The sequence below is a fragment of the Ursus americanus genome, chromosome 5 (genome assembly GCF_024610735.1).
Source record: "Ursus americanus isolate L20-20 chromosome 5, mUrsAme1.1.p, whole genome shotgun sequence".
In the NCBI taxonomy this organism is placed as follows: domain Eukaryota; kingdom Metazoa; phylum Chordata; class Mammalia; order Carnivora; family Ursidae; genus Ursus; species Ursus americanus.
Window position 1 is genome coordinate 11,089,205 of NC_142131.1, and position 20,707 is coordinate 11,109,911.

Consider the following 20,707-nt stretch of genomic DNA (forward strand, 5'->3'; position numbering starts at 1 on the left):
TTTATGTTTTCCATTAGTTTTGATCAGAGAAATAGAAGAGTTATGAGACTTGTAATTTTTAGCACTATAGAAAGTAAATAGGAAACTGTGTGGTCAGGTTTAAAGTTTACAGTATCACAGATGTCACCTAGTCCGAAAGCTTCATTTGATATATAAACTTTCTGGCACAAGAAATGTGTCACTTGCTCAACATTAGACCCTGTGCTAATTGAAGAAGTATGACTGGTGTCCATGTTGGGAAAAAACAGACAAAACGGGTGACTGTTTTTCTGTTGTACTCACTATCTAGCTTAGTGTATGTAATTTCCTAAGACATTGAAATGTTTAAAAGTAATAGAATATTGAATTTACTAAACAAATTTTAGTCTAAATATTGATTAGTCTGACCAACTATGGTATGGCTATATTTATGAAAGAAGAGGAAAAAAAACAATTTTCCATGAAGGAAAAACATCCTTTATGCACCTGCTTTTCTTCCTTATATTTTCTTAAGTAAAACTAAGATCCCAAGATGTTTTAAGACCTATTGTCTAACAGCACTCACTCTTTCTATTAACATTTCTGGTGGTTGTTCTTGGCTTGCAGTAAAATCATTGCAAAGACCATTTTATCCCTCTAGTTATAGATGTCTACAGCGGCCCAACCACTGTTATAAATTCAATCTGACCTTTTCTGGAACTGTTTGAGTAGATAAATAGGAAACTTTAACTGTATATTGGCAACCATAGACATCCTTAGGCTTTCCACAGAGTTAATGAAAGATTAAGTTTGTGGGAGCGTTGATTTCTTCCAATTTTCAAACTGAGTTACTGCAAACCTCCATCAAAAATTTAAAATATAATGTCAACAGCATAAAAGGACACAATCTCTCTGTATACAAACCTCCCTTAGTGGCTTTTGCAAATTAAAATGCTGAAAATGAAAACATGGATGCTTAGAAATAAGGACCCTTATTAAAAAGAGGACAGAGGGTAAAACACGTTGCTAACCTTTACAAATGTAAGTATTTATTTTAGGTGACAACGTAATTATCTAATGTTCCTTTTTTATTTAAATTCAATTAGCCAACATATAGTACATCATTAGTTTCCTATGTAGTGTTCAGTAACTCATCAGTTGCGAAAAAAAAAAAAGCCAGTGCTCCTCACATCACGTGCCCTCCTTAATGCTCATCACCCAATTACCCCATCCCCCATCTACCCCTCCTGCAGCAACCCTCAGTTTGTTTTTAAATAATTTTTTATTATGTTATGTTAGTCACCATACAGTACATCCTTAGTTTTTGATGTAGTGTTCATGATTCATTTTTTGTGTCTAACACCCAGTGCTCCATGCAATGTGCCTCGGTTTGTTTTCTACAGTTAAGTGTCTCATGGTTTTTCTCCCTCTCTGATGACTTCCCATTCTGTTTTCCCTCCTTCCCCTTTGGTCCTCTGCCCTGTTTCTTATATTCCACATATGAGTGAAACCATAGGATAACTGTCTTTCTCTGATTGACTTACTTCACTCAGCATAATACCCTCCAGTTCCATCCGCGCCGATGTTCTTAATTAAACCTATAGAATGAGGAAAACCTAAGAAATAATTCTAATAATACATATAATATGTAAACTTATGATAAAACAATTTTCTTAACATAGACACTCCTCAGAATAAATGCCAAGAGAGGGATTAATTCACCTTTCAGAACTTTGAAAATTTATTTATACACTATTTCCTTCAGTGACAATTTAAAGAGGCTTTAAAATGTTGTCGAATAATATGTTCTAGATTGGTTTGGGGATGATCACCCAATTTGGAAAGGGCTTTCCATTTAAAAACAAAAATAATTTTAAATATTGTCACTCAGTGTTTCCTTCAGGGTTTAATGATAAGGAGGTACTAGACCCTGTCACTTTGTGTTGGTTGAATTTAAGTTACATTCATTACTCCATGAAATATGGAATATAAGCCTTTATAGGGTAAGGGGCATCTGGTTTACCACTAAATATATATAAAGTTGTACAATTAATTTTTTTTAACCAAATGAATGTGGATGGTTTGATTTTAAAGGGATTATAACGTAATTCCACTTGGATCACTATATACACTTAATCTCTTAAAAAATATAGCCTAGTTTTTCATTAAGTTACTTTAAAATTATAGAATACAGATGGTATAAAATGGATGAGTCCAAATCAGTATATGTATTACTGTTTTTTATTGTGAAGTAATTAACATATAATATTAGTTTCAGGTATACAAAATAATGATTTTACACTTGTATATATATGTGTGACATAATCACAATAAGTCTAGTTAATACCCATCACAACACAGTTACAATTTTTTTCTTGTGATGATTTACTTTTACAGCAACTTTCAAATATACAGTACAGTATCAACTGTAGATACCATGTTGTACATTATATCCACAACATTTATTTTACAATTGGAAGTTTGTACCTTTTGACCCCTTTCATCCATGCCCCCCACCCCTCATCCCTCTTCCTCTGGTAACCACCAGTCTGTTCCCTATATCTTTGAGGTGTTTTATTTGGCTTTGTTTTGTTTTAGATTCCACATATAAGTGAGATCTTACAGTATTTGTTTTTCTCTGATTTACTTCACTTAGCATAAAGCCACAAAGGCCCGTCTGTATTATCAGAAATGGCAGGATTTTCTTTTTTTATGTCTGGATAATATTCAGTTATACCTGTGCATATATATAGATATGTATTTAAGGTCCATTATAAATATGTATCATATTTTTTATCCATTCATCAATCGATGGACACTTAGGTTGTCTCCATCTCTTGGTTTTTGTAAATAATGCTGCAATAAATGTGGCAGTCCGTATATCTTTTTGAGTTAGTGTTTTCATTTCCTTCAGGTAAATACACAGAAGTGGAATTGCTGGATCATGTGGTAGGCCTAGTTTAATTTTTAAAGGAAACTCCATACCTATTCCATAGTGGCTGCACCAATTTACATTCCCTCAGCAGTGCACAAGAGTTCCCTTTTCTCCACATCCTCTTCAACGGTTGTTGTTTTTTGTCTTTTTGATAATAGCCAGTCTAACAAGTGTGAGGTAAGATCTCATTATGGTTTTGATTTGCCTTTTCCTGATAATTAGTGATGTTGAGTATCTTTTCATATACCTGTTGCCTATTCATATGTCCTCTTTGGAATATTGTCTATTTTCTTGTTTTAAGAAGGAGACAGACAGTGCGAGTTTGGTTGGGGGAGGAGCAAAGGGAAAGGGAGAGAGAAAATCTCAAGCAGGCTCCATACCCAGCACAGTTCCCGATGCGGGGCTCAATCATGGCTCAGTTTCACAACCATGAGATCATGACTGGAACCAAAATCAAGAGTCGGACACTTAAGTGACTGAGCCAGTTATTTTTTTCCCTATTGATGTATAATTTCTTTATATATTTTGGATATTAACACCTTATTAGAGGCAATTTACAAATATTTTCTCCCATTTCATAGGTTGTCTTTTCATTTTGTTGATGGTTTCCTTTGCTGTGCAGAAAGATTTCAGTTTGATACAGCCCCACTTGTTTATTTTAGGTTTTGTTGCCTTTCCTTTTGATTTCACACCTAAAAAGTCATCACCAAGACTGATACCAAGGTCCTTACAGTGTACGGATCTTTCTTTTAGAAGTTTTATGGTTTCAGGTTTTATGTTTGAGTGTTTAAACCACTTTGAGCTAGTTTCTGTGTATGGTGTAGGATAGTGGTCCAGTTTCCCAGCACCACTTACTGTCGAGACTATCTTTTCCCCATTGTCAATCCTTGGCTCCTTTCTAGTTAGTTGACTATAGATGCAGGGGTTTATTTCTGGGCTGTCTGTTCTGTTGCATTGAACCATGTGTCAGTTTTAATGCCAGTATGATACTGCTTTGACTACTATAGTTTTGTAATGTAGTTTGAAATCAGGAAGTATGATGTTTCCAGCTTTGTGCTTTTTTTTTCTTTTTTTTTTTTTTTTTTTTGGTCAAGATTGCTTCGACTGTTCAGGGTCTTTTGTAGTTTCATACAAGTCTTGGAATAGTTTATTCTATTTTTGTGAAAAATGCCACTGGAATTTTGATACAGATTGAATTGAACCTGTAGCTTGCTTTGGGTAACATGGTAATATTAATGGGATAGAACATGTGGGTGATAATAATTTTCCAATCCATAACCACAGGATAGTTTTTGTCTCTTTCAGTTTCTTTCATCAGTGTCTTAGTTTTCAATATACAGGTCTTTCATTTCCTTGGCTAAATTTATTTCTAAATATTTGATTTTTTTTTGATGCAATTGTAATTTAGACTGTTTCCTTAATTTCTCTTTCTGATAGTTCTGATTGTTAGTGTACAGAAATGCAACAAATTTTTGTATATTGATTTTGTATCCTGCAACTTTACTAAATTTATTCTAACAATTTTTTGGTGGAATCTTTAGGGTTTACTGTATATAATACCATGTAACTGCATATAGTGATAATTTTACTTTTCCTTTTCTACTTGAATACTTTTTATTTCTTTGTCTTGCTTAATTGTTCTAAGACTTCCAATACTATGTTGAATAGAAGTGAGAGTGGACATCCTTGTCTTGTTCCTTATCTTAGAGAAAAAGTTTTCAGGTTTTCATTATACAGTATGATTTTAGCTGGGCGCTTGTCATATATGACCCATATGTCAAGGTTCCCTTTGTATACACTTCATTGAGTTTTTATCATAAATGGATGTTAAATTTTATCACCTCCTTTTTCTGCATCTATTGAGATGATCGTATGGTTTTTATCCTTCATTGTTTTAATGTGGTCTATCACACTGTTGTATGTATTATTCTTTGTTACATCAATATAAGCCAAAATCAAAATGCCCTTTATTGGCTTATATAAACTTGATTAGTGATATTGAGGAATTTTTATGTCCAATACAAGGTGCATGTTCATGTCAGCCTTGCTTCCACCAAACTTATCAATGGCCCTGATCCCAAAGTGGATGTCTGCTCTGATTGAAACAAATTTCAAGACATTTTGCTCAGAAGATTTTGCCAAAATTTTTGACAGTACCGTTTAGTTGTTTAAATGGCCACTTAATAGTTCTCTTGATTTTTTGGGTGCATATTATTTGTCTTCACACCTCCTTAATCTGTCTCTCTCAACCCGTTTGTCAGTGTTTTAGATTCACATTTCCAGTGCCACCTTGACCTATTCAGACAAGTATCCTAAAGAACCCACTGCAAAATCGTATTCTAAATTGATACAGTCGAGTTTGGGTTTTAAAAAAGAGCATTCTGATTATAACTTTTGGGGAGAATTTCAGAACAAAATGTATAAGAAAAACTCATTAATCTCTCCCAGGATTTGAATGAGTTTTAAAGCCATTTTTTGGAACACAGTCCAAAAAAGGAGAAGAATAGCTTTGAGGCAAAAAATAGAAAGTTCACTTTTGATATGCAGATTTTAAAGTGTTAGAATGTTTTTAAGTGTAGACGACTTTGCTTCCACCCCGTTAGAGTACCTGTGACATTGTGAATTCTATCTATATAGTAAGCAGTAGTGGTTTTTGCTATAAATCATTGTTCATTTAATCTTCTTGGGGCACATTATTCTAGTTAATGCCATCTCGCCTTATCAAGAAAGTGGCTTAAGTAAATATTAAGTGAAAGATATGCTTGGGTGAGAGGAAGTGCTTCAAGACAGTCTTTCCCATTTGAGTCCTTTTGAGAAAACCTAATATTAGAGTGTCAGGATTTCAAGAATAAGCATTTAGGGAAGACTTAGATTTATAATTAAAAAAAAAAAAAAGTTTCACCGGATACTACCAGGACTTCAGGATATAGAACAGAGTGCCAGAGATTATATAATAGTTACCATGCCTAAGACTAGATTTTGTTATTTTTGCTAATTAATTCTTCTCTGATTCCATATTAATTGGCACAAAAACATTACTATATGATGGAAACATTAATATATTAGAGATCTTGCCAGTTTTCTAACAGCTCAGTATATTCCAGCAATGTTGAAACAAATGGGTCTATCTACACTTCTAATCCAGAGATTAAACATAACTATAACTAGGTTTAGATAAGAACCTGTCAGAATAAAATAATATATTCTGGGTGGCGCACTATCTATAACTAATTTTTCTTGATTTTACCAGAGTATGATATTTATCAAAAGCTATTTTGCCATTTTGAGATGAGTGCCTTCCATGCAATAGAATATAGTGGCATGTAAGAGCTCAGTCTGGTCACATACAATGGAATTTTGAGAGTTAATCCTCCTAGTTAAAAATACAGGTTGCTAGAACTCAGGTGGAAGACAAAGGTGGGGACGGGTGCAGTTAATGCGCAGAGACATCACTAACTAATAAATATAACAAGGAAGAAACTAAACAGACTCATTCATGGAAGCAGCAGAATTACTAACCAAGTATTTATTGAATGCCTATTCTTTGCAAGAATATTTGACAGACATTTGGGATACAATGATAAACAAGACAGATATTTCTCTTGCTACCAGGGATCAAGTTGTTTTAATGGCTTCACTTAGAGAAAAAAAACTGCTAGTTTTAAAATTTATTCTTCAATCCTTACCTATTCCTCTGTCATTTTTTACCTACAGAGACCACTGGCACCAATGGGGAATAACTTACTGTGCGAACTAGAAAAACAGAAACAAAGTCAAAGTCAATAAAAACGTGGAGTAAATGAGGCAGGGAAACAGACAATGAGGGTAAAGTTCTGGGTTTTACTTGCAGTACTCTCTGGGAGTCTACACAGACTTGTTTAGACCTAAAGAGCTTACATGATACACTTTCTCAACCACTCAAAGTTATGAAAGTATAATTATCAAAAGTTTTATTCTCAAGTTAATATAAAATGGACATACATCATATGTTTTATTTAACCAATTATTAATGAAGGCTTTGGCAAAACACTATGCACAATTCTTTTTTTTTAAAAAAAAAGATTTTATTTATTTATTTGATAGAGAAACAGCCAGCGAGAGAGGGAACACAAGCAGGGGGAGTGAGAGAGGAAGAAGCAGGCTTTCAGCAGAGGAGCCTGATGCGGGGCTCGATCCCAGAACGGTGGGATCACGCCCTGAGCCGAAGGCAGACACTTAACGACTGAGCCACCCAGGCGCCCCACAATTCTATGATAAAATCATATTGACTCTCCAGGCAGGAGTTGAGAGAGACAAATCCAAGATGAGGTTATCTCCTTTCCCATACCCTGAGTGGGGAGGATAGATTATTGTGATACAGTTATCTCTTTTTATTATGCCACCAAATAAGCAGTTGTAGCCATGGCCTTGAAAAACTGTAAATTTCCAAAAGGTAAAATCATAACTTTAATGCAAACATAAAGTAAGCAAATATATAAGATCTTATTTAGCCCATTAATTAATGAGGGGGAAATTAAGTTATTATGATTGGTTCAATAGGTATCTGAGAAGCCAAATTATTTATAGTCAATTTAACAAAGAAATATTAATATAACATTGTTGGGTTAAATATAAAACTGGTTAATGCTCAACAGGCCATAAATCTTTAGAACAATCTGTTCCACCAGACAGAAGTTCTTTGCATCACTACAGTATAAAAGTCTACAAGAAGAAACTTTATTTAGTCTTAAACTATAAATCAATAGTAAAAAATAAAATCAGTTAAGTACATTACCGAAGACTATTATTGGATATTTTTCGGTCACCATTTTAATATTAAAAGGACTTGCCTCCAAAATGTTTGCCTTCCTCTTGCTCCATTTTAGATAATGATTTTCTTCTGATAAATTTTGTCACATGGATCTCTCATACCGTCAAATCTCCTGACACAAATATCTAACTACTTGAATGATTTCATCGCCCCTTTTCTCTTGGCTTGAGGCGAGAAGAAAAGAACCTTTCCTCCTTTCTCTTGGTCTTGAGGAAAAGATGCATCATACTGACAGTACTTTCTGAGGAAATCTTCCCTGCAGAGTTCAGTCCCGTCATTTTACACTCTGGACATAGGTGATCACTCATGTGAGCAGACTTGATCTGTAATAAGTGTAGAGAGGGTCATTTACCTTTCTTTTGGATAAAGGGAAATGTGTCATCTTTTGTATATCCTTTGACTTCGGGGCCCAGTCAAACCAGTTAACAGGGGGAGTGCATGTTAACATTCTGTTTTAGCTTTACAAATGTCATTTTATAACATTCCTCACTAATGTCTTGAAAACGTCCTATAACTGCTAAGTTATTCTACAGTTATAGTTCATTTTGCAGAGCTACCTGTCTCCCCTCATCTCTAAGTTCCGAGCACATTGGGCTCTTGTTTATAATTTGATCTAAGTAGAAGTTTCAATGTATATATTAAAATTCAAGGCTATATTGAAGTAAAAAACCTATTTCCTGACTCAGCTCTGAGTTGAAAAGGAAGTCCCTGGACCTGTGGTTCTCAAATGACAATCTGTGTGACTGCAGTAGCAGTATCATCTGAGGCTGTCATTGAAAATATGAATCATTGGGTCTCTACCCAGTTTCATCCGTCATTATCTTGGAGGGCTGACTTAGGAATCTGTCCTTTTCATTCTGTCCGTAGATGATTACAATGCCCAGCCGGGTTTCGAAGGACTGGTCTGTTGTTTAATGCTCATGTTTTTGATGCTTCTAGTATATCCATTAGCAGCAGGTGATTACTGTACCACTTAAACATTTCATTATATGTTCATTTGGCTCTTTCCCCTCCCCGAGCTTACACAAAATAGAACAGCAGAACAAAATTCAAAATTTCGAAGTCAGTTATAAATGATACTACCCAAATATTCATAGAGTATCTTCATTTTATTTAAATATTTTAGTAGTATTTTTAATACTTGAAAAATAATGGTGTGTTTCATACTACGGACAGAGTTAAACACATTGGAAATATCCCTTGTTTACACTCAGGTCATTTTTAGATAGATGATAAATAGCTATTAACAAGGCGATAGACATGTTAAACATCTGCATTTGGGAATCTACCTCCTAAATATATCAGAAGCTCTTTGAGTCATAAAACACAGACAAGAGAATGGTAGTCCTCACACCATGGGATAATGCTCTGGGCATTTTAGTAGAGCTGCCAGTTAGCGGTTGTGGCCTCTGGGCCTTGGCAGTGGCTATGGTTCTTGGCCTCATATTTTCATATATTTTTAAGGGCAGCTGTTCATAGACTGGCGCTCTAGTATGAAGTTATGTTCAGTTTATTCCACATGGCTACACGATCTGGTTATCTGACACAAGTGGCATACAGCCAGGAAAAAGGTGGAGTTTTAGAGAATAACACAATGGCAGTTTCTGATCTGTGGTTACCAGCATGCCCCCTGAGATCTTAACATATGTCTACTTTTTCAGACTTTTCTGTTGCCCTCTTCTTTCTTGGACGTGATGCCTAGACATGCACAACCTTTCCTTTTCTGAACTTTGTGATATTGCACATATTGGTCCCTCTGCGGGGCATCAGCTCCTTCCACTTTCACATGACCAATTCCCATTCAACTTTAAGGCTCAGTTTAGAGGAAGACTTACCCCAGATGGCTTCAATCATTGTTTCCTTTCTTCACAAAAAGTACACTTTGATGTGCTACCATAAAAGCCTATGGTCTAATCTGTCCTAGGGTTCATAAAATTATACTGAAATTATTTACTTGTCTATCATCTTTTTTTTTTCTTTTTAAAGATTTTATTTATTTATTCGACAGATATAGAGACAGTCAGCGAGAGAGAGGGAACACAAGCAGGGGGAGTGGGAAAGGAAGAAGCAGGCTCATAGCGGAGGAGCCTGATGTGGGGCTCGATCCCATAACGCCGGGATCACGCCCTGAGCCGAAGGCAGACGCTTAACCGCTGTGCCACCCAGGCGCCCCATACTTGTCTATCATCTTGACTCATCACACTAGTTCTTGGACACTTTATCTCTTTCAGTATGACCATCTAATTAGAAGCCTGTACCATAGTAGGCGTTCAGATAAGGATTAGTGATTTAGTTATGCTTATTCTGCATGACTGTATCCAAGCCTACTGATAATATTCTTACTTTGGAAATGTAGAAATAAGAGAAATTATGAGGATTTTATCCTAAAGAAATTTTGCTACAATATTCCGTGTAATGCTATCATATTTTCCCATTGCCTTAAGTAACATTTTCAGTGACATATGTTACATGGATTTTAATGTTAGGTCACTTTTCAAATAATTGTGCCAGCACGCTGATGTACAAATTTTCAGTAACTTTATCTAAAGTCTGTGAAGATACATCAGTTGTCCTTGACATTAAAAAATATATATATATATACATACACACATATATATATACACATATACACACATTTATTTATTTTAAATTTCTTTTTAATATATTCCTTTATATATTCATTTATATTATTCTATATTTTTATCAAAGAATCATTAAAGTATGTATATATTTATTCTATATAAAATATGTAAATGCTGATAAGCCCATAAGTATTGGTTTTGTTAGTTGAGCAAAGAATTACAATATTTTATAAGATTTCTCAGAACCATAGAATATCTGAACAAACATGTATCTGAACATGTATCGGTTTACAGGATTTACCAAATATTTATGCTATTTTCAGGTTCTTTGCTTTATGAAATTTGAATTAGCCATTAATCATGCCACTAATAACACTCTAAAAATATACTGATTTAGATTTAGGAAGTATAATACTAAGGAATTTTGAATCTATACCAGCAAAGATTTAATCTTAATTTGATCATGAATGATTTTATTACTTAAAATGAATATATTTTACCATGTTCTACATTCCTCATTATAAAAACAATAAATGTTCAAAAAACGTTAAATGTTCAATTTATATTTTTATAATATGATAAATAATGGTTTGATTACTTTAATGACACTGATTGCTGAGTTGGTATATTTTTCAATGTTTTCTTTTTTGGTTCTTTAATTAGAATGTTATTCTGAGAGTAAATATATCATGGGAAAACTGTAATTATAATGTCCGAAGTGAGATTCTTTTCTATATCATTTTGACTAGTAGAAATCAGTGGTGTATGATGAACTTTAACTTAGCTCCAACCAGATAAAAGAAAATAGATATTTTATTCTAAATTGGACATGACAAATGTCAAGTTAGAATTAACTGTAGCTATGATATAAAACTAAGCTTACAACATCCATAATAAAATGATTCTTCACAATAACATGAGGGGATACTCTTACTTAGTTGCATTTTCTTTTCCTTTATATTTTTTTAATTGAAGTGTAAACATACAACGTTATATTAGTTTCACATATACAACATAATGAATTGGCAGTTCTATACATTATTCAGTGCTCACCATAAGAGTAGCCACCATCTGTCACCATACAATGTTATTAAATATTATTGACTGTATTTCCTACACTGAACTTATCATCTCTGTGACTTATTTAATAATTGAAAGTACCTTTTAATCCCCTTTATCTATTTCACTCACCAGTCTTCCCATCTCCCCTCTGGCAAACCCTCTAGTTTGTTCTCTGTATATGAGTCTGTTTTTGGCTTTTGTTCATTTGGTTGGTTTGTTTTTTAGATTCTACATATAAATGGAATCATATGATATTTGTCTTTGTTTGTCTGACTTATTTTACTTAGCATAATATACTCTAGGTCCATCTGTGTGGCAGAGATGTCAAGATGTCAGGAGCTCATTCTTACTTATTCCTGAGTAACATTCCATTCTGCGCGCACGTGCTTGTGTGTGCGCGTGCATGCATACCCCTTTATCCATTCATCTATCAGTGGACACTGGGTTTGCTTCCATATCTTGGTTACTGTAAATAATGCTAGAATAGACACAGGGGTGCGTGCATCTTTTCAAATTAGTGTTTTTGTTTTCTTTGGGTAAATACCAAGTAGTGCAATTACTGGATCACATGGTATTTGTATTTTTAATTTTTTGAGAAACCTCTGTATTGTTTTCCAAAGTGGATGCTCCAATTTACATTCCTACCAACAGTGCACAAGGTTGCCTTTTCTCCGCGTCCTCTCCAACATTATTATTTCTCATATATTTTTTGATACTAGCTATTCAGATTGGTGTGAGGTGATATCCTCTTGTGGTTTTGATTTGCATTTCCCTGATGATAGGTGATGTCGAGCATCTTTACATGCGTCAGTTAGCTATCTGTAGGTCTTCTTTGGAAAAATGTCTATTCAGTTCTTCTGCCCATTTTTAAATTGGCTTGTTTATCTTTTTGGTGTTGAGTTGTATAGATTTTTTATATATGTTGGATAATAACTTCTAATTGTGTATTTCACTTGCAAATATCTTCTCCCATTCAGTGGGTTGCCTTTTGGTGATTTCCTCTGTTGTGTAAAAGTTTTTGGTGTAGTTCCAGTGGTTTATTTATTTTTAATTTATTTCTTAGTGGGGGGGTGGAGAGGGAGAGAGAGAATCTTAAGCAGGCTCCTCTCCCAGTGCAGAGCCCAAGGCAGGACTTGATCTCTCACAATCCTGAGATCATGACCTGAACTGAAATCAAGAGTTGGACGCCTAACCACCTGAGCTACCCAGGCGCCCCTCCAGTAGTTTATTTTTGCTTTTGTTTCCCTTGCCTGAGGAGAAATATCCATAAACATATTGCTGAAGGCAATGTCCAAGAGATTACTGACAATTTTTTCTTTAAGGGGTTCTGTGGTTTCAGGTCTCACATTTAGGTCACATTTACCCACTTTTTGTTTATTTTTGTGTACGGTGTAAGAAAGTGGTCCAGTTTTCCCAACACCATTTTTGAAAAGACCGTCTTTTCCCCATTGTATATTCTTGCCCCCTTTGTCGTACATTAATTGACCATATAGGTGTGGGTATATTTCTGACCTCTCTATTCTGTTCTATTGATACATGTGTCCGTTTTTTATGCCAGTACCACAATGTTTTGATTACTATGGATTTGTAGTATATCATAAAATCTGGAAGTGTGATGCCTCCAGCTTTGTTCTTTCTCAAGATTGCTTTGGCTATGTGAGGTTCTTCTGTGGTTCCCTACAAATTTTAGTGTTTCTTCCAGGACTGTAAAAAAAAGAAAAAAAATGTTATGGGTATTTTGATAGGGATTGCATTAAATTTGTAGATTGTTTTGGGTGATATGGACATTTTAATATTAATTCTTCCAATCCATGAGCATGAGTATGCCTTTTCATTTATTTGTGTTGTCTTCAACTTCTTCATTAGTGTTTTATAATTTTCGGAGTATGGGCCTTTCACGTCCTTGGTTAAATTTATTTCGAGGTACTTTATTCTTTTCAGTGCAGTTATAAATGAGATTGTTTTCTCAATTTCCCCTTCTGCTACTTCATTATCAGTGCATAGAAATACAACAGATTACTGTATATCAAGTTTGAATACTGAAAACTTACTGAATTTACTTATCTGATAGTTTTGGGTTTGTTTTGTTTTGTTCTGGTTTTTGCAGAGTTAGGGTTTTCTATATATAGTATCATGTTATCTGCAGACAGTGATAGTTTTACTCCTCCCTTCCAATTTGGATGCTTTGTATTTCTTTTTCTTGTCTGATTTGCTATAGCTAGGACTTCCACTACTATTTGAATAAAAGTGGTGAGAGTTGACAATCTTGTCTTATTCCTGATTTTAGAGGAAATTCTTCTAGTTTTTCACCATTGAGTATGATGTTAGCTGTGTTTTTTTCATACATAGCCTTTGGTATAATGAGGTGTATTCACTCTTAACCCACTTTGTTGAGAGTTTTTATCTTGATGTTGTATTTTATCAAATGCCTTTTCCGCATCTACTAAGATGATCATATGGTTTATCCTTTCTTTTAATAATGTGATGTATCACACTGATTGATTTGCAAATATCAATGCATTCCTGGAATAAATCCCACTTGATAATAGTGAATGATTTTTTAATGAATTGTTGAATTTGGTTTGCTAATATTTTGTTGAGGATTTTTGCATTTGTGTCAACCAGAGATTGGCCAGTAGTTTGTTTTGTTTTGTTTTTCTTGATTTTTGGTCTGGTTTTGGTATCAAGTTAATGCTGTCCTCTAGAGTGAATTTGGGAATTTTCTTTTCTCTTCTATTTTTTGGAATAGTTTGAGAAGAAGGGGTATTAATTCTTTAAATGCTTGGTAAAATTCAACTGTGAAGCCATTTGGTCCTGTCCTGGGCTTTTGTTTATTGGAGTGCTTATATTACTGATTCAATTTCATTACTAATAATTGGTCTGTTTAAATTTTCTATTTCTTTCTGATTCAGTTTTGGAAGATTGTATATTTCTAGGAATTTACCCGTGTCTTCTAGATTGTCTAACGTGTTGGCACATAATTTTTCATAATATTCTTTGTATGTATTTTGTAGTGTCGGTTATTTCACTTTCATCATTTCTGATTTTATTTGCATTCTCTCTTTTCTTCTTGATGAGTCCTCTATTATCAGTTTTTTAAAAATCTTTTCAAAGAACCAGCGCCTGTTTCATTGATTTTTGTTAAGTCTCTTTCATTTCTTTTTTTTTTAAATTTAAATTCAAGTTAGTTAACATATAGTGTATTATTAGTTTCAGAGATAGGATTTAGTCATTGATCAGTTGCATATAACACTCAGTGCTCATTACATCAAATGCCCTCCCTAATGCCCATCATCCAGTTACCCCATCTGCCCACCCACTTCGCCTCCAGCAACCTCAGCTTGTTTCTTAGAGTTAAGAGTGTCTTATGATTTGCCTCCCTCTGTTTTTATCTTATTTTTCCTTCCCTTCCCCTATATTCATCTGTTTTGTTTCTTAAATTCCACATATGAGTGAAATCATATGGTATTTGTCTTTCTCTGACTGACTTATTTGGCTTAGCATAATACACTCTATTTCCATACATGTCCTTGCAAATAGTAAGATTTCATTCTTTTTGTGGCTGAGTAATATTCCAGTGTGTGTGTGTGTGGGGGGGGGTGTATAATGGATAAAGGTGATCCATTCATCTATTGATGGACATCTGGGCTCTTTCCCTATTTTGGCTATTGTGGACATTGCTACTATAAACACTGGGGTGCATGTGCCCCTTCAAATCACTATTTTTGTATCCTTTGGGTAAATACCAGTAGTGTAATTGCTGGGTCGTAGATAGTTCTATTTTTAACTTTTTGAGGAGCCTCCATACTGTTTGCCAGAGTGGCTGCACCAGTTTGCATCCCCACCAACAGTATAAGAGGGTTCCCCTTTCTCCACATCCTTGCCAATTTCTGTTGTTTCCTGAGCTGTTAATGTCAGCCATTCTGACCCTTGTGAAGTGGTATCTCATTGTGCTTTTGATTTGTATTTCCTTGATGCTAAGTGATGTTGAGCAATTTTTCATGCGTCCGTTAGCCATGTATATGTCGTCTTTGGAGAAATATCTGTTCCTGTCTTAGCATTTCTTGATTGGATTATTTGTTCTTTGGGCGTTGAATTTGATAAGTTCTTTATACATTTTGAATACTGACCCTTTATCTGATAGGTCATTTGCAAATATCTTCTTCCATTCCATAGATTGCCTTTTCGTTTTGTGGATTGTTTCCTTTGCTGTGCAAAATCTTTTTATCTTGATGAAGTCCCAATAGTTCATTTTTGCTTTTGTTTTCTTTGCCTCTGGAGATGTGTCCAGCAAGAAGTTGCTGAGGCCAAGGTCAAAGAGGTTGCTGCCTGTGTTCTCCTCTAGGATTTTGATGGATTCCCAGCTCACATTTAGGTCTTTCATTCATTTTGAAATTATTTTTGTTTATGGTGTAAGAAAATGGACCAGTTTCATTCTTCTACATGTGACTGTCCAATTTTCTTAACACCATTTGTTAAAGACTATTTTTTTTTTCCATTAGATATTCTTTCCCGCTTTGTCAAAGATTAGTTGACCATAGAGTTGAGGGTCCATTTCCAGGTTCTCTATTCTGTTCCATTGATCTGTGTATCTGTTTTTGTGCCAGTATCATGCTGTCTTGATAACTACAGCTTTGTAACATGGTCTGAAATCTGGAATGGTGATGCCTCCAGTTTTGTTTTTCTTTATCAGAATTGCTTTGGCTATCCAGGGTCTTTTCTGGTTCCATACAAATTTTAGGATCGTTTGTTTTAGCTCTGTGAAAAATGCTGGTGGAATTTGATAAAGATTACATTAAATGTATGGATTGCTTTGGATAATATAGGCATTTTACAATGTTTGTTCTTCCAATCCATGAGCATAGAATGCTTTTCCATTACTTTGTGTCTTCCTCAATTTCCTTCATAAATGTTCTATGTTTTCCGAGTACAGATCTTTTACCTCTTTGGTTAGGTTTATTCCTAGGTATCTTATGGTTTTTGGTGCAACTGTAAATGGGATGATTTCCCTTGCTGCAGCATTATTGTTGGTATATAGCAAACATCAGACTTCTGTGCATTGATTATAAAGCCTGCAACTTTGCTGAATTCCTGTACTAGTTCTAACAAAATTTGGTAGAGCCTTTTGGGTTTTCTACACAGAGTATCATGTTGTCTGAGAGTGAAAGTTTAACTTCTTTGCCAGTTTGGATGGCTTTTACTTCTTTTTGTGTGGTTGCTAAGACAAAGGCTTCCAGTATTATGTTGAACAGCAGTGTTGATAGTGGACATCCTTGTCCTGTTCCTGACCTTAGGGGAAAAGCTCTCAGTTTTTCCCCATTGAGAATGATATTGGTTGTGGGCTTTTCACAGATGGCTTTTATGATGTTGAGGTATGTTCCCTCTATCCCTACTTTGTTGAGGGGTTTTATTAAGAAAGAATGCTGTATTTTTTTAAAAGATTTTATTTATTTATTTGACAGAGAGATAGCCAGCAAGAGAGGGAACACAAGCAGGGGGAGTGGGAGAGGAAGAAGCAGGCTTCCCAGCAGAGCAGGGAGCCTGATGCGGGGCTTGATTCCAGTATCCTGGGATCACACCCTGAGCCAAAGGCAGACACTTAACAACTGAGCCACCCAGGCGCCCCAGAATGCTGTATTTTGCCAAATGCTTTTTCTGCATCTGTTGAGAGGATTTCATGGTTCTTCCCCTTCATTTTGTTAATGTGGTATATTATGTTGATTGATTTGCAGATGTTGAACTACCCCTGCATCCCAGGAATAAATCCCACTTCGTTATGGTGAATATTCCTTTTAATATACTGTTGGTTGTGATTAGCTAGTATCTTGTTGAGAATTTTTGCATCCAAGTTCATCAGGGATATTGGTCTGTAATTCTCCTTTTTGGTGGGGTGTTTGGTTTTGGGATCAAGGTAATGCTGGCCTCATAAATGAGTTTTGAAGTTTTCTTTGCATTTCTATTATTTGGAACAGTTTCAGAAGAATAGGTATTGATTCTTCTTGAAATGTTTGGTAGAATTCCCCTGGAAAGCCATCTGGCCCTGGATTCTGGTTTTAGGAGAGTAGTTTTTTTGTTTTGTTTTGTTTTTTATAATAATTTTTTATTATGTTATGTTAGTCACCGTACACTATATCCTTAGTTTTTGATGGAGTGTTCCACGATTCATTAATTGCGTATAACACCCAGTGCACCATGCAATACGTGCCCTCCTTAATACCCATCACCAGCCTATCCCAGTCCCCCACCCCCCACCCCTCTGAAGCCCTCAGTTTGTTTCCCAGAGTCCATAGTCTCTCATGGTTCATTCCCCCTTCTGTTTACCGCCCCTTCATTCTTCCCTTCCTTCTACTGATCTTCCTATTTCTTATGTTCCATAAATGAATGAAACCATATGATAATTGTCTTTCTCTGCTTATTTCACTTAGCATAATCTCCTCCAGTCCCATCCATGTTGCTGCAAATGTTGTGTAATCGTTCTTTATGATGACTGAGTACTATTCCATTGTATATATGGACCACATCTTCTTAATCCAGTCATCTGTTGAAGGGGCATCTCAGCTACTTCCACGATTTAGCTATTGTGGACAATGCTGCTATGAACATTGGGGTGCATATGGCCCTTTTCTTCACTACGTCTGTATATTTGGGGTAAATACCCAGTAGTGCAATTGGTGGATCATAGGGTAGCTCAATTTTTAACCTTTTAAGGGACCTTCACACTGTTTTCCAAAGTGGCTGTACCAACTTGCATTCCCACCAACAGGGTAAGAGGGATCCCCTTTCTCCACATCCTCTCCAACATTTGTTGTTTCCTGCCTTGTCAATTTTTGCCATTCTAACTGGTGTAAGGTGGTATCTCAAGGTGGTTTTGATTCGAATTTCCCTGATGGCTAATGATTTTGAACATTTTTTCATGTGTCTGTTAGCCATTTGTATGTCTTCATTAGAAAAGTGTCTGTTCATCTCTTCTGCCCATTTTTTGATTTGATTATTTGTTTCTCGTGTATTGAGTTTGAGGAGTTCTTTGTAGATCTTGGATACCAGTCTTTTATCTGTAGTGTCATTTGCAAATATCTTCTCCTATTCCGTGGGCTGCCTATTAGTTTTTTTGATTGTTTCCTTGGCTGTGCAGAAGCCTTTTATTTTGATGAAGTCCCACAAGTTCATTTTTTCTTTTCTTTCTCTTGCCTTTGGAGATGTGTTATGGCTGATGTCAAAGAGATTGCAACCTATGTTCTCCTCTATGATTTTGATGGATTCCTGTCTCACGTCGAGGTCTTTCATCCATTTGGAGTTTATCTTTCTGTATGGTGTGAGAAAGTGGTCAAGTTTCATTCTTTTGCAGATAGCTGTCCAATTTTCCCAGCACCATTTATTGAAGATCCCCAAACCAGGAAAAATCCCATCAAAAAGGAGAATTACAGACTGATTTCCCTGATGAATAAGGACCCCAAAATTCTCAACAAGATCCTAGCTAATAGGATCCAACAGTACATTAAAAGGATTATCCAGCAAGACCAAGTGGGATTCATCCCTGGGATGCAAGGGTGGTTCAACATTCGCAAATCTATCAGTGTGATAGATCATATCAACAAGAAAAGAGTCAAGAATCATATGATCCTCTCAATTGATGCAGAAAAAGCATTTGACAAAATATAGCATCCTTTCCTGATTAAAACCCTTCAGAGTGTAGGGATAGAGGGTACATTCCTCAATTTCATAAAACCATCTATGAAAAGCCTACAGCGAATATCATTCTCAATGGGGAAAAGCTGGAAGCCTTTCCCTTAAGATCAGGAACACGACAAGGATGCCCACTCTCACCACTATTATTCAGCATAGTACTAGAAGTCCTTGCAACAGCAATCAGACAACAAAAAGGGATAAAAGATATCCAAATCAGCAAAGAAGAAGTCAAACTGTCTCTCTTTGCAGATGACATGATAATCTATATGGAAAACCCAAAAGACTCTGCCAAATTACTAGAAGTTATAGAGCAATTCAGTAATGTGGCGGGATACAAAATCAATGCTCAGAAATCAGTTGCATTTCTATACACGAACAATGAGACTGAAGAAAGAGAAATTAGGGAATCGATTCCATTTACAATAGCACCAAAAACCATACATTATCTTGGAATTAACTTAACCAGAGAGGTAAAGGACCTATATTCTAGAAACTACAGATCACTCTGGAAAGACATTGAAGAAGACACAAAAAGATGGAAAAATATTCCATGCTCATGGATCAGAAGAATAAACATAGTTAAAATGTCTATGCTTCCCAGAGCAATCTACACTTTCAATGCCATCCCGATCAAAATACCAAGGACATTTTTCAAAGAGCTGGAACAAACAGCTCTTAAATTTGTGTGGAACCAGAAAAGGCCCCAAATTGCCAAGGAATTGTTGAAAAGGAAAAACAAAGCTGGGGGCATCACGTTGCCGGATTTCAAGCTATACTACAAGGCTGTGATCACAAAGACAGCATGGTACTAGCACAAAAACAGACACATAGACCAATGGAACAGAATAGAGAACCCAGAAATGGACCGTCGGTTCTTTAGGCAACTAATCTTAGTAGGAAAAAACATCCAGTGGAAAAAAGACAGTCTTTAGGAGAGTTTTGATTACTTTTTCAATTTCCTTGCTGGTTATGTGTTTGTTCAGGTTTTCTAATTCTTCCTGTTTCAGTTTTGGTAGTTTATACATCTCTAGGAATGCATCCATTTCTTCTAGATTGTCTAATTTTTTGGCTTATAGTTGCTCATAATATGTTCTTATAATTGTATTTCTTCGGTGTTGGTTGTGATCTCTCCTCTTTCATTTATGATTTTATTTATTTGGATCTTTTTTCTTTTTGATAAGTCTGTCTAGGACTTTATCAATCTGTTAATTCTTTCAGGGAACCAGCTCCTAGTTTCATTGATCTGTTCTGTTCTTTTGACTTCTATTTCATTGATTTCTGCTCAAATATTTATTATTTCTCTTCTTCTACTGGATTTAGGCTATATTTGCTGGGGCTTTTTTTCCAGCTCCTTTAGATGTAAGGTTAGGTTGTGTATTTGAGGGTTTTCTTGCTTCTTGAAGAAGGCCTGTATTGCTATATACTTCCCTCTTAGGGCTACTTTTGGTGCAACCCAGGGGTATTGGACTGTTATGTTTTCATTTTCATTTGCTTCCATGTATTATTTAAATTCTTCTTTAAATCCCTGGTTGACCCATTCATTCTTTAGTATGATGTTCTTTAACCTCCATGTATTTGTGTTCCTTCCAAATATTTTCTTGTGGTTGACTTCAGGTTTCATAGCATCGTGGTTTGAAAATATGCGTGGTATGATCTCAGTATTTTTGTACCAGT

At 35.4% G+C, this 20,707-nt stretch overlaps 2 long non-coding RNA genes across 3 annotated transcripts in view; one reads left to right on the forward strand and one right to left on the reverse strand.

Moving 5' to 3' along the window:
• Nucleotides 1–20,707, forward strand: part of LOC123799277 (uncharacterized) — a 541,652-nt gene that overhangs the window by 502,620 nt on the left and 18,325 nt on the right. The gene's annotated exons all lie outside the window — the stretch shown is intronic.
• Nucleotides 2,482–20,707, reverse strand: part of LOC148110036 (uncharacterized) — a 29,322-nt gene continuing 11,096 nt past the window's right edge. Inside the window, exon 3 of the long non-coding RNA XR_015724362.1 lies at nt 2,482–8,026. This is a non-coding gene — a long non-coding RNA (uncharacterized LOC148110036). The remainder of the gene's footprint in view (nt 8,027–20,707) is intronic.